Source organism: Lepidochelys olivacea (genome assembly GCF_965140295.1).
Source record: "Lepidochelys olivacea isolate rLepOli2 genome assembly, chromosome: 7".
Taxonomy (NCBI): Eukaryota; Metazoa; Chordata; order Testudines; family Cheloniidae; genus Lepidochelys; species Lepidochelys olivacea.
Window position 1 is genome coordinate 92,048,738 of NC_140417.1, and position 12,819 is coordinate 92,061,556.

Here is a 12,819-nt window from a genome sequence, read left to right on the forward strand (position 1 = left end):
ATATCTTTTTTGAGATGGGGCGACCACATCTGCACGCAGTATTCAAGATATGAGCGTATCATGATTTATATAGAGGCAATATGATATTTTCTGTCTTATTATCTATCCCTTTGTTAATGACTCCCAACATTCTGTTCTCTTTTTTGACTGCTGCTGCACATTGAGTGGGTGTTTTCAGAAAACTATCCACAATAACTCCAAGATCTCTTTCTTGAGTGGTAACAGCTAATTTAGACCCTATCATTTTATATGTATAGTTGGGATTATGTTTTCCAATGTGTATTACTTTGCATTTATCAACATTGAATTTCATCTGCCATTTTGTTGTCCAGTCACACAGTTTTAGGCAGTTTATGTCGACATAATTATGTCAGTATCTTATTACATGGGTGGTGGGTGAAACTTCCCTTGGGGGAGGATAGCTCCTTGTCCCACCTCTTCTGTCACAGCCCCGCCCACACTCCACCCCTGCTCTGTCCCAGACCCCACCTCTGCCTCACTGCTCAGCTCTTCACCCGCCTTCTGCTCATCTCCTCCCCCCAGCCCCCTGCTGCTTGTCCATCTGCTGCTCGCCTCCTCATCACCTGCCACCCCTCCCACCCACCATGAGACCCCCCCCACCTGCCATGCAGATGGCTTGCTGCTCACCTCCTCACCCTGCTGCTGCTTCCCCACCCCCCGAGACTCTCCCTCCTTTTCACCTTAAAACACCAGTAATATTCCCCTACGGGAACTGAACAGCTATAGATTAATTGCCAGATGGATTCTCCTCGGTGTGACAGGGAGTTTGGTGTATACTGTATAGAGAGAGACGAAAAGCCAGGCTACCTGCACCAAATTGAAGCCTAATTTCTCCCAGTGCTGTTAGAAAACCACCCCATGAGGGGAGTAGCTCCCAGTGCTGGAAGCGCTGCTCCCTATGCTGGTGCAATGTCTACACTGCCACTTTACAGCGCTGAAACTTGCATAGCTCAGGAAGGTGTTTTTTCACCTCCTGAGCAAGAAAGTTTCAGCACTGTAAAGTGGCAGTGTAGACAACACCTATGTCTCTGGTCTGGAAGACTTTTTCACTGTGTAAAGTTACTCAGGGATGCCCTCCCTCCTCATTCCCTCGCCTGCCGCTCGCATCCTCACACACAACACCGCCCCATAGGGATGAGGGTTGGGGATGTGCCGGCAGCTGCAGGGACCTCTGAAAAGAGAGGAGAGTGAAGTGGAGGAGAGGAGGAAGACTGACACCAAGCAGCAGGAGGCTCTGGGCACCTCCAGGAAGGATCAGAGTGGAAGGGAGGTGGGGGCACCAAAGCCCAGCTTTTGGGGGACATGGACAGCTGTGCTAGGGGAGGCACCACTGCCCCTTCCGCCCACCGATGTAAGTGCCCCACTACACCAACACCTCCACGAGAGGCATAAAACTTATGTCTGCACAGTTAAGGTGACACAGTGTCTGTGGAGACACTTTCTCCCATACATCTGCTGTCTTGTCAATTTCATGGCAAGGAACTGTGAAACTGACAAGAAAGCCCCACTCCCCTGGCAAGCTAAGCCACTGGATGCTGCTCCCACTCCCAGCTGAGAGCCAGGACAAGAAGCCCGGGGCAGCTTCGGACCCTACTCCTAGCTTGGAGACAGAGCGAGAAGCCCGAGGGGCCCCCTGCCCACTCCCTGCAGGAGGGGAACAAGGGGGCGAGAAAGCCCTGGGCAGCTTCCCCTGCCCCACTCCCAGCAGGGAACAGGGAGGTGAGAAGCCCTGGGTGTTTTCCCCCCACTCCCAGCAGGGAACAAGTGGGTGCAAGGGAAGAAAGCCTTGGGTGGCTTCCCCTCACTCCCAGCTGGGAACGGGTAGAGGAGAAGCCCTGGGGGGCTTGTTGTCATACATCTCTACTACCAAAAAAGAACCCTCAGCCAAAGAAAACATTTATGTTTTGTTATAGAATATTTTCCACAAGACATCAGTGGTTTCATAGCCTAGTATCAGATATACTCTGAGAGGGGCTTGGTGTGGTGGTGGCTGCTGAGGAACTGGAGTTGTGTTTGCGTGGTTGGTTTTTACCAGAGTCTTTTGTTTTGTCCTTGGGTTTGACGTATATGAGGTTTGGACTGCCCTGATGCTTCAACTGCATTCTTGTGCTGTTTTGCATTAGCATTGTTAAAGGTCTCAAAGCAGATTCCTGGTTCTTTGGCGGTTCTGGTGGAGGTGTCCCTGTAGCTCTGACTACAGCATTGTTAGGAGAGCTGCACATGCCTGATTGGGGGGAAAAAACATTTTACAAAACTTAAAAATTTAACATTTTTCTCACCCACACCTATTTATTTACTTAAAATACAAAACCTCATAAAATAACCAAACCAATAAGCAAAATATATTTACTGGGCTTCATCCATCCATCAGTCACTAATGCTGGTGAATTTTCCTCTTCAGCTGTTGTTGTTATTAAAGAACTCAGACAAGATTTCTGGTTCTTTGGCAGTTCTGGCAGAGGTGTCCCTGTAGCTCTGACTACAGGATTGTCAGGAGAGCTGCCCATATCTGATTAGGGGGAAAAAAACATTTTACAAAACTTAACTTTACCATCTTTCTCACCCACACCTATGTATTTACTTAAAATACAAAACCTCATAAAGTAACCAAACCAATAAGCAAAATATATTTACTGGCCTTCATCCATCCATCCATCACTGATGCTGGTGAATTTTCCTTTTCAGCTGTCTCTTTCCTTTTTCTTTTGAGCTTGTTTACCCTCTGGTTTAAGGATCTCTCATGTTTTGACTATACTGTGGAGCAGTGTTAGAATATAGATATTCAGGCCTGTCTGTAAAGGCCTATACTCTAAGAATTTAGGTGTATTCTTATCACTTAGCTAGTTATAGAGGTATAAAGGAAAGAATCAAAATCATTGTCTGCCGGTGTAAGGTCCTTCTCTTACTGTGACAGTCTGAGGCCCTGTGCTTAGGCTAAGATATCTGGCTAAGCAGCAGAGGCAGCCATAAGCTAGGAACCGAATGGTCACATCCTCACATTCCAAACTAGTCACATTGAAATAACGTGCTATTGGGCTGTTAGGAATACAGTCCTGTCCTGATAATGCCTATCGCCTCCAGAGAAAGGGAAGTGCCTAGAAGGTGTAAAAGGAAACTTAGTTTGATAGCATCCTGTCTGGCAAGAACTCACATATCAATAGCTGGGATGTGAAATCCTCATTTCTGTGTTTGTTCTATCACTGTAGTCCCCATTTCCCTATTGTTTGTCTGTATAATCTCTGTCTGGTTCTGTGATTGTTTCTGTGTGCTGTATAATTAATTTTGCTGGGTGTAAACTAATTAAGGTGGTGGGATATAACTGGTTAAATAATCATGTTACAATATGCTAGGATTGGTTAATTAAATGTCAGTAAAATGATTGGTTAAGATATAGCTAAGCAGAACTCAAGTTTTACTATATAGTCTGCAGTCAATCAGGAAGTGGGTGGGTGGGTGAGAGAAATGGGAACAGGGAATGGGAGCCGGGAAATTGGAATCATGTTTTGCTAAAGGGGGAAATGGGAACAGGGAATGGGGGTGGGGAAATTGGAATCATGTTTGGCTAAGGGCAGGAATGGGAACAGGGACACAGGTGTAAGGCTCTGTGGTGTCAGAGCTGGGAAGGGGGACACTAAGGAAGGAAACTGGAATCATGCTTGCTGGAAGTTCACCCTAATAAACATCGAATTGTTTGCACCTTTGGACTTCGGGTATTGTTGCTCTCTGTTCATGCGAGAAGGACCAGGGAAGTAAGTGGGTGAAGGAATAAGCCCCCTAACACAGACACATTATTATTATAAAACACATGAAACTGTCTTGTAAACTTAAAAAATAAAATATTAATTGGGGTGTTTTTCTAATTAAAAAATCATAGCTTTAAAACAAAATAATCCATTTCAGGCTGTACAACAAACACAGGTTTTGAGTTTATTTCTGCCACTTTAAAAAACAACAACCCCCAAACATTTTTAAAAACACATCTCATTTTGCAGAATAAAAACCAAACTGCTTTAAAAATCAACTTTTAAAATCCATTTTAAAACACATTTTGCACAGTAACCCGTTAGTTTGAAACACAACACACCATCAGTTTGCAGCCATATGCTTTAAAAAAACCCCAAAAAACCAGCAATGTACTTTTTAAAAAACACACCTATGTTTTGTACGTGCACGCACACACACAGAGCAGTTTAAAACACCAAACCAACAGTTTGCAACAAAATACTTTCCAATACACCCACATGCATTTAAAAGCCAAATGCAGAAAGGTACCTTCTACCACAGGATAAAGGATTGCAGGCACATGATTGCATAGGTGCCGACTCCATGGGTGTTCTGGGGCTGGAGCACCCACGGGGAAAAATTGGTGGGTGCTCTGCACCCACTGGCAGCCAAGCTCCCCGCCCCCCTCACCTCCGCCTCCTCCCGTGTGTGCACCGCGTCCCTGCTTCTCCTCCCAGCACTTGCCGCCGCAAAACAGCTGTTTCGTGGCATAACAAGCTCTGGGATGGAGGGGGGAAGAGTGGGAATGTGGCACACTCAGGGGAGGAGGTGTGGAAAAGGCAGGGCTGGGGTGGGGATTTGGGGAAGGTGTTGGAATGGGGCGGAGTTGGGGCGGGGCCAAGGGAGGGGGCGGGGCTGGGGGCAGTCGAGCACCCACTGGCGCCAACAGAAGTCAGCGCCTATGCATGGTTGTTCTGTTTCCCCCCATGTCTGTTTGGGTCTTTGGGTTAAAGAACAAGCAAAAATGTTAGTTAGTATTACCCTCAAATCCCTGTGTAATACCTGATTTTTTTTTTTTTTAGTTTAACAATATTAAGCAGAACTATAGTTAAAAATGGTTTTCATCTTGGCGTGGTGGTGAAATGCAGCTTAAAGTTACTGGTTCCATGCTAAACAGATCACACTGCAATAAAGATAAGTACCATTATTTAGTAAGGACAGCATGGCCAAAGAGTGACATTATATAATATTATTTTCAGAGTTAAAACCATGGAGCATATCTCCTCTTGCAGTCCAGCAGCAATTCAAGAGAGTTTCTGTTGAAAGAGGACAGTCTCCAAAATACCTGAGGTTTTTATACCATCCTAACTCTTTGTTTCAAACAGACTTCAAAAGTCTGTAGTTAGCAGGTTGATCTGATCACCACAACTCTGAAATAACAGATAATTAAGGACTTTAAAAAAACGAGGAGTACTTGTGGCACCTTAGAGACTAACAAATTTATTTGGGCATATGCTTTCGTGGGCTAAAACCCACTTCATCGGATGCATGCAGTGGAAAATACAGTAGGAAGATAGATAAATAGATAGATAGATATACACAGAGAACATGAAAAAATGGGTGTTGCCATATCAACTGTAATGAGACCAATCAATTAAGGTGGGCTATTATCAGCAGGAAAAAAAAAACTTTTGTAGGAATGATCAGGATGGCCCATTTCAAACAGTTGACAAGAAGGTGTGAGTAACAGTAGGGGAAAAATTAGCATGGGGAAATAGTTTTTACTTTGTGTAATGACCCATCCACTCCCAGTCTTTATTCAAGCCTAAGTTAATGGTGTTCAGTTTGCAAATTAATTCCAGTTCTGCAGTTTCTCATTGGAGTCTGTTTTTGAAGTTTTTTTTTGTTGGAGAATTGCAACTTTTAGGTCTGTAATTGAGTGACCAGGGAGGTTGAAGTGTTCTCTGACTGTTTTTTGAATATTATAATTCTTGATGTCTGATTTGGGTCCATTTATTTTTTTGCACAGAGATTGTCAGGTTTGGCCAATGTACATGGCAGAGGGGCATTGCTGGCACATGATGGCATATACAGTATCACATTGGTAGATGTGCAGGTGAACGAGCCTCTTACAGTGTGGCTGATGTAATTAGGTCCTATGATGGTGTCCCTTGAATAGGTATGTGGACAGAGTTGGCAACGGGCTTTGTTGCAAGGATAGGTTCCTGGGTTAGTGGTTTTGTTGTGTGGTGTGTGGTTGCTGGTGAGTATTTGCTTCAGGTTGGGGGACTGTCTGTAAGTGAGGACTGGCCTGTCTCCCAAGATCTGTGAGAGTGAGGGATCGTCCTTCAGGATAGGTTGTAGATCCTTGATGATCCGCTGGAGAGGTTTTAGTTGGGGGCTGAAGGTGATGGCTAGTGGTGTTCTGTTACTTTCTTTGTTGGGCCTGTCCTGTAGTAGGTGACTTCTGGGTACTCTTCTGGCTCTGTCAATCTGTTTCTTCACTTCAGCAGGTGGGTAATGTAGTTTTAAGAAAGCTTGATAGAGATCTTGTAGGTGTTTGTCTCTGTCGGAGGGATTGGAGCAAATGCAGTTCTATCTTAGAGCTTGGCTGTAGACAATGGATCGTGTGATGTGATCTGGATGAAAGCTGGAGGTATGTAGGTAAGTATAGTGGTCAGTAGGTTTCCAGTGTAGGGTGGTGTTTATGTGGCCATCGCTTATTAGCACTGTAGTGTCCAGGAAGTGGATCTCTTGTGTGGACTGGTCCAGGCTAAGGTTGATGGTCGGTTGGAAATTGTTGAAATCATGGTGGAATTCCTCAAGGGCTTCTTTTCCATGGGTCTAGATGATGAAGATGTCATCAACATAGCATAAGCAGAATAGGGGTGTTAGGGGACGAGAGCTGAGGAAGCGTTGTTCTAAGTCAGCTATAAAAATGTTGGCATACTGTGGGGCCATGTGGGTACCCATAGCAGTGCCGCTGACTTGAAGGTATACATTGTCCCCAAATGTGAAATAGTTGTGGGTGAGGACAAAGACAGAAAGTTCTGCCACCAGGTTTGCAGTGACATTATCGGGCATACTGTTCCAGACGGCTTGTAGTCCATCTTTGTGTGGAATGTTGGTGTAGGGGGCTTCTACATCCATAGTGGCCAGGATGGTGTGTTCTGGAAGATCACCAAAGGATTGTAGTTTCTTCAGGGAGTGAGTGGTGTCTCGAAGATCTCGTAGGCACCCCTCCCCTAACATTCCCTTTTGTGATGTGGGGTGGGGGAATTAAGTTGTCTGCACAACTGGGCTGCTTTTGGCTAATTTTTTTTTCTTTTAGTTAAAATACATTTTTCTGTAGGGCCTTCTTACAGTATTAAACAGTAAATCACCAATCCTTAATGGAACTGTACCCATTTCCAAGTGGGGGCCCTTTGCAGATATCAATGAATGTCTTGGGGCTTGTTTTTTAAACACGTTTCTTCCATGCTTAAAGTTTGGGGGTTGTTTTTGAAATAAAAGGGGTATATCACAACCATAATAAGCACCCTACAAATACCCATAGCTTTTAAATGTTTGATTGTTTTTAGAGCAAATGCTTGTTCTAAAGTATGGTGGAGGTTTATGAACCCTTGAAACATTTCAGTTTTGTGTTAGACCCTTGTTTATTTTTTTTGTAAATATATTATTTTAAACTTTTAATGACTTTGAGTTGCTAGAAAGAGTGACCCATAGTGTTCAACCAACTCCTGGATTATATTTAAACTGTCCAATAGCGTTCTACCAACTCCTGGGTTGTTCAGGAGTTGGTAGAACGCTAAAACTGTTCAACAGCATCTGTGAATTCCTGAGGTTTTATTTCATTTCATATTAATCAGAACTCACCATCCTCACCCACCTACCTCCCTTACTGTGAGTGCACACCTATGAAGTTTAATTACTGATCACTAATACATTAACCCTGATGGCAAAAAGGGTGAGTAATCTCAGTCACCCTGGCTATTCAGTGGGAGTGTGGTTAAAACCATTCAGTTCAACAGGATGAGGCAGCTCTATTGTACTAAAACATGTCTAAACCATCCCTATTTTTTTTTTTAATTATAAACACATTTTTAGGATTTTTTCCCTCCCACAAGATTTTACAACATACATTTCAGCTTTCTGCTGTCAATGGGTCTCCTTTACACAAAGACACAAGAGCTAGGTTCTCACAAACATTTTTTTTTTATTTAAAAGACATACAGGGCCTTGAAAACAAACCAAGATGCTCCATTAAAACTTTTAGCTCACTTAAGGGCCACAGTGACCTTCTAACAGAAACACAGATAGTCACAAAGCCCTTTTCAATAATTTTTTTTTTTATTTACAGCTACCAAGTTTTAAATTGCTTGTTTGTCCCCTCACCATTCTCTAACTTAATCCTTTTCGATTTCTTACAAATAGTCTTCTTCTTAAGCAGGGTTCTGTAACTTTTTGTGTGGCTCAGACAGTCAATATAATGCTGTAAGAAGGCATCTTCCTGTTTGGTCATTTTCTTTAAAACACGGCCAGGGTCTCCACTGAATTGCACAGCATTTATCAAGGTCACCCCTTGCGCTAAATGTTCTTGAGCTAGGCACAGACATTGCATAGCATAACCTATGGCAATAACAGTGTTTAATAAGCTTTCCAAACACAGCTCAGCACACAGGCCCCAGAGCTTGCAGTTTATATACACTGAAGTCCAAGTCACACAGACATGGTGCTGTTGGGCTGGCATGTCTATGACACAGCCCTCACAATCTTTGAAAAGCTTTTCCCTAAGACAGCGATTAAGGACAGCATAAACAGCAACGCGTACAATAGTCCGCATTACTTTTTTATGCTCACGACGTGGCACTGGCTCAGTTAGTTTCATGCCAAGCTTCCTCCTAAACTCTTCATAGCTGTCATCCTCGGAGTCCTCTTCAACAATTTGTATCAGTATTGAGCAAAAACAAGGCGGGCCCTGTTCATCTTCACTGTCTGATGCAACACTGTCCAGGGTCTCTGGGTCCTCTAGAAAGGTATTGTTGAGCTGTTGAGAGATTTTCAGAAAAGAAACAAGTGTAAGTTCCCACTGCTTGTTTTTAGATGTACACAACCCCGGTTCCTAACACCATTACACCCCATCCTCAACCATCACTTCTTAATTTTAATCTTAATTTACCTGAGCGATGTTTTTTCCATTCACCTTGTCCACTGGTGACTCCCCCAAGCTGTGTTTGCCTTCCTCCTCCAGGGGGGTGGACAATGAAAGGCCGCCATGCTCATCAGGGTGTCTCATGAGCAGTTGGGTTTCGGGTTCGGGTTCCAGCGTATCCATCAACAGCTGGGCCAAAGGGTTCCCCTCGTCCGCTCCCTCCTCCTCCTCGGAATTGTCGCTGATGTAGAATGATCTCCGCAGATGGTCGAAGGCTCTCAGGGCTAAAACAAAGTCTGAAGTTCTCATGGAGGTGGTGAAGGAGTCCATGTTTCCTATTAGCCTTTCCACGATTTCTAAAACACGTGTTCTTGGTAAGAGATGGCCTCCTCTGCCCGGCGCTGGGACTCATGGGGTGATGATGCTGCGCTCTGATTGGCAGAGGGTGGTAGGAGGAGTTCTTAGAGGGGTCACACAACCCTCTTCTGGGCAGTTCATCCCGTCCCAGAACCTGCCCTATTTTGGTCAAATCTGCTCTCGGGAGGTCCTCTGCGGCCGAAACCCATCAGAATTGGTAGAGGGCGGTGGGAGGAGTTCTTAGAGAGGTCAGACAACCCACTTCCAGATGGGTCACTCCGCCCCGGAACTCCCCCCAATTGGTCAAATCTCCTCTCAGGGTGGTCCTATGTGGGCAAAACCCATCCTAATTGGTAGAGGGCAGTGGGAGGAGTTCTTAGAGGGGTCACGACACACCTTGCTTCCAGTCATGTGTCCGGCTTGACCCCGGAAGGAATACCCCAATGGGGCAGGACTTCCAGTGACAGGTGGGTGGGGCTTAATGGGCCAAGGGGCAGGGTTAATGTTTGTTTGACAGTAGGGCCCTTATAATACTTCTGAGGGCAAGACTGTAATTCTGAGTTCTAATACCAACTCAAGAACCGGACACACTCTCTGGACGTGGGCAAGTCACTTAACCTCTTCCTCTTTTCACCATATGTAAATAGTTGTTATAATCTTATCCATCTCACAAGAATGTGGTAAACATTATTTTATTTATGCCCTGATTTTGCAAACATTTTTACATTTGCTTAACTACAAACATGTGAGTAGTACCACTGAAGAACTCACAAATTAAGCATTACACATTTCAGGACTGGGACCTTGATATTTTTCTAAAAGTAAATATATCTAACATTTGAGCACCTCAAACACATTCATAAGTTTTTCCTTACAATATTCTATTGCGTTATTATGGCTAACAGATGAGGAACTGAGGCTGAGAAAGAATAAATAATTTATATTTTCTCTACTCATCAAAACATGTAAGAAAGGAGGAGGAGGGTCTGCAGATATATAAAGATCTGCAAAATCTATGGTGCGTAACAGCTCATTTTGGCACAACATGTGAACGGGTTGGGGAGAGCAATGCCACGTCCCTTCTCAATCAAGAAAATCCAAGACCAAGGAGCTAAGTAGAGCCCACAGATGTATTCAGACCCCCCCCCCCCCGATATAAGAAGCCTAGAAAACATGTGATCATATATGCCAGCAGTTCTCAGATTGTGGGTTGGGACCCCAAAGTGGGTCACAACCTCATTGTAATGGGGTCGCCAGGGCTGGCATTAGATTTACTGGGGCCCAGGGCCGAAGCCAAAGCCCCACAGCCCAGCGACAAAGCCAAAGCTCAAATCCCACTGTTGGGGGCCAAAGTCCAAGGGCTCCAGCCCTGGGTGACAGGGCTCAGGTTTGGGCTTTGGTCCCCCTGCCTATGGTGCTGGGGCTCGGGGAGGCTCAGACTTTGGTCCCCCCTCCTGGAGTCATTTTTGTTGTCAGAAAGGGGTTGGGGTGCAGTGAAGTTTGAGAACCTCTGATACATGCTTAACATCTGCACAATCGACTGTGAGTAGCATCTCACGAGGGCAGAGCTTATTTTGTGGGAAAGCGTTTGGAAGAGTACCACCACCCCTTTCCCCCCTAATCTGACCCCTGGTTCACAGTTTCATTTGAACTGCTTTTTGACTCTGCCCAGGCTTGTTTTAAGCCCAGATAAAGAACTGGCAGAAACAACCTGATCAGCAAATTAGCTGGCTCATCCTGAGAAGCCAGTGTAGCTCTGGGCTTGCCTGCTGGCAGCTGTTCTGTAGCAAGGTACTGCTCCCCATGTGTGGCTCAGGTCCTCTCACACAGCTGAGTGAAACCATGCATATGATGTGAAAAGAACAGGAGGACTTGTGGCACCTTAGAGACTAACAAATTTATTAGAGCATGAGCTTTCCTGAGCTACAGCTCACTGCATCCGATGAAGTGAGCTGTAGATAACATCAGCCACACTATCAGAGGCTCGTTCACCTGCACATCCACCAATGTGATATATGCCATCATGTGCCAGCAATGCCCCTCTGCCATATACATTGGTCAAACTGGACAGTCTCTACGTAAAAGAATAAATGGACACAAATCAGATGTCAAGAATTATAACATTCATAAACCAGTCGGAGAACACTTCAATCTCTCTGGTCACGCAATCACAGACATGAAGGTCGCTATCTTAAAACAAAAAAACTTCAAATCCAGACTCCAGCGAGAAACTGCAGAATTGGAATTCATTTGCAAATTGGATACTATTAATTTAGGCTTAAATAGAGACTGGGAGTGGCTAAGTCATTATGCAAGGTAGCCTGTTTCCTCTTGTTTTTTCCTACCCCCCCCCCCCAAGATGTTCTGGTTTAACTTGGATTTAAACTTGAAGAGTGGTCAGTTTGGATGAGCTATTACCAGCAGGAGAGTGAATTTGTGTGTGTATGGGGGTGGGGGGGATGTGAGAAAACCTGGATTTGTGCAGGAAATAGCCCAACTTGATTGTCATGCACATTGTGTAAAGAGTTGTCACTTTGGATGGGCTATCACCAGCAGGAGAGTGAATTTGTGTGGGGGGATGGAGGGTGAGAAAACCTGGATTTGTGCTGGAAATGGCCCAACCTGATGATCACTTTAGATAAGCTATTACCAGCAGGACAGTGGGGTGGGAGGAGGTATTGTTTCATATTCTCTGTGTATATATAAAGCCTGCTGCAGTTTCCACGATATGCATCTGAGGAAGGGAGCTGTAGCTCACGAAAGCTTATGCTCTAATAAATTGGTTAGTCTCTAAGGTGCCACAAGTACTCCTTTTCTTTTTGCGAATACAGACTAACACAGCTGTTACTCTGAAACCTGTAGATCAGACAAATTTGTTAGTCTCTAAGGTGCTACAAGTCCTCCTGTTCTTTTTAGGGATACAGACTAACAGGGCGGCTCCTCTGAAACATGCATATAATAACTGGTACCCTCATTCCAACCCACCTGACCTGGCTTCCGCTCCTACCCAGCGCTCCCCCTTTCCCTACAGCAGGCAACCGGCAGACACCTTGCAGAATCTGATTGAACAAATAACTCGCCCGCCCGCCGGGCTCTCCCCCGCCCCCCAAGCGCGTATGGAGCCAGCCTCCGCGGATCCCTCGCCCAGCGCCCTCCGGCAGAGGGACCCTTCCCTTTCCCCTGTCCCAAGTGAGGCAGCGCCCCCGCCTCTCCAGCAGCGACCGGGGGGCGGCGCCTCTTTTCCACCCCTCCCCGGGCGGCGAACCAGGCTACAGTCCTGCCCCGCCCGCTGTCCCGCCGCAAGGCCCCGGCACAAGAAACATCCCAACCGCGCGCCCGCCCGCGCCTCCCCGCCCCGAGTCCCAGCCTGCCCTGGGCGGAGACGTTCCGCTTGCCCGCGTCGGGACGTTGGCTTCCAGCCCGCCCCTGGCCTCCCATGGTGCTGTGCGGCACAGCGCGCCGCCATTGGGTGGATTTGAAAAGGGACCGCGGCGAGCCTGACGGTGTTGCCGGCAGAGAGGTCTCGCGCCCGCCGCAGGTGAGCGCTGGGGAGGGGGCTGCCGATC

General features: G+C 45.9%; 1 protein-coding gene across 1 annotated transcript in view; it reads left to right on the forward strand.

Annotated features, from left to right (window-relative positions):
- The first annotated feature begins 12,583 nt into the window (after positions 1–12,583).
- Positions 12,584–12,819, forward strand: part of KIF20B (kinesin family member 20B) — a 73,480-nt gene continuing 73,244 nt past the window's right edge. Inside the window, exon 1 of the mRNA XM_084635431.1 lies at positions 12,584–12,791. The gene's annotated coding sequence lies outside the window, so the exon portion shown is untranslated. The remainder of the gene's footprint in view (positions 12,792–12,819) is intronic.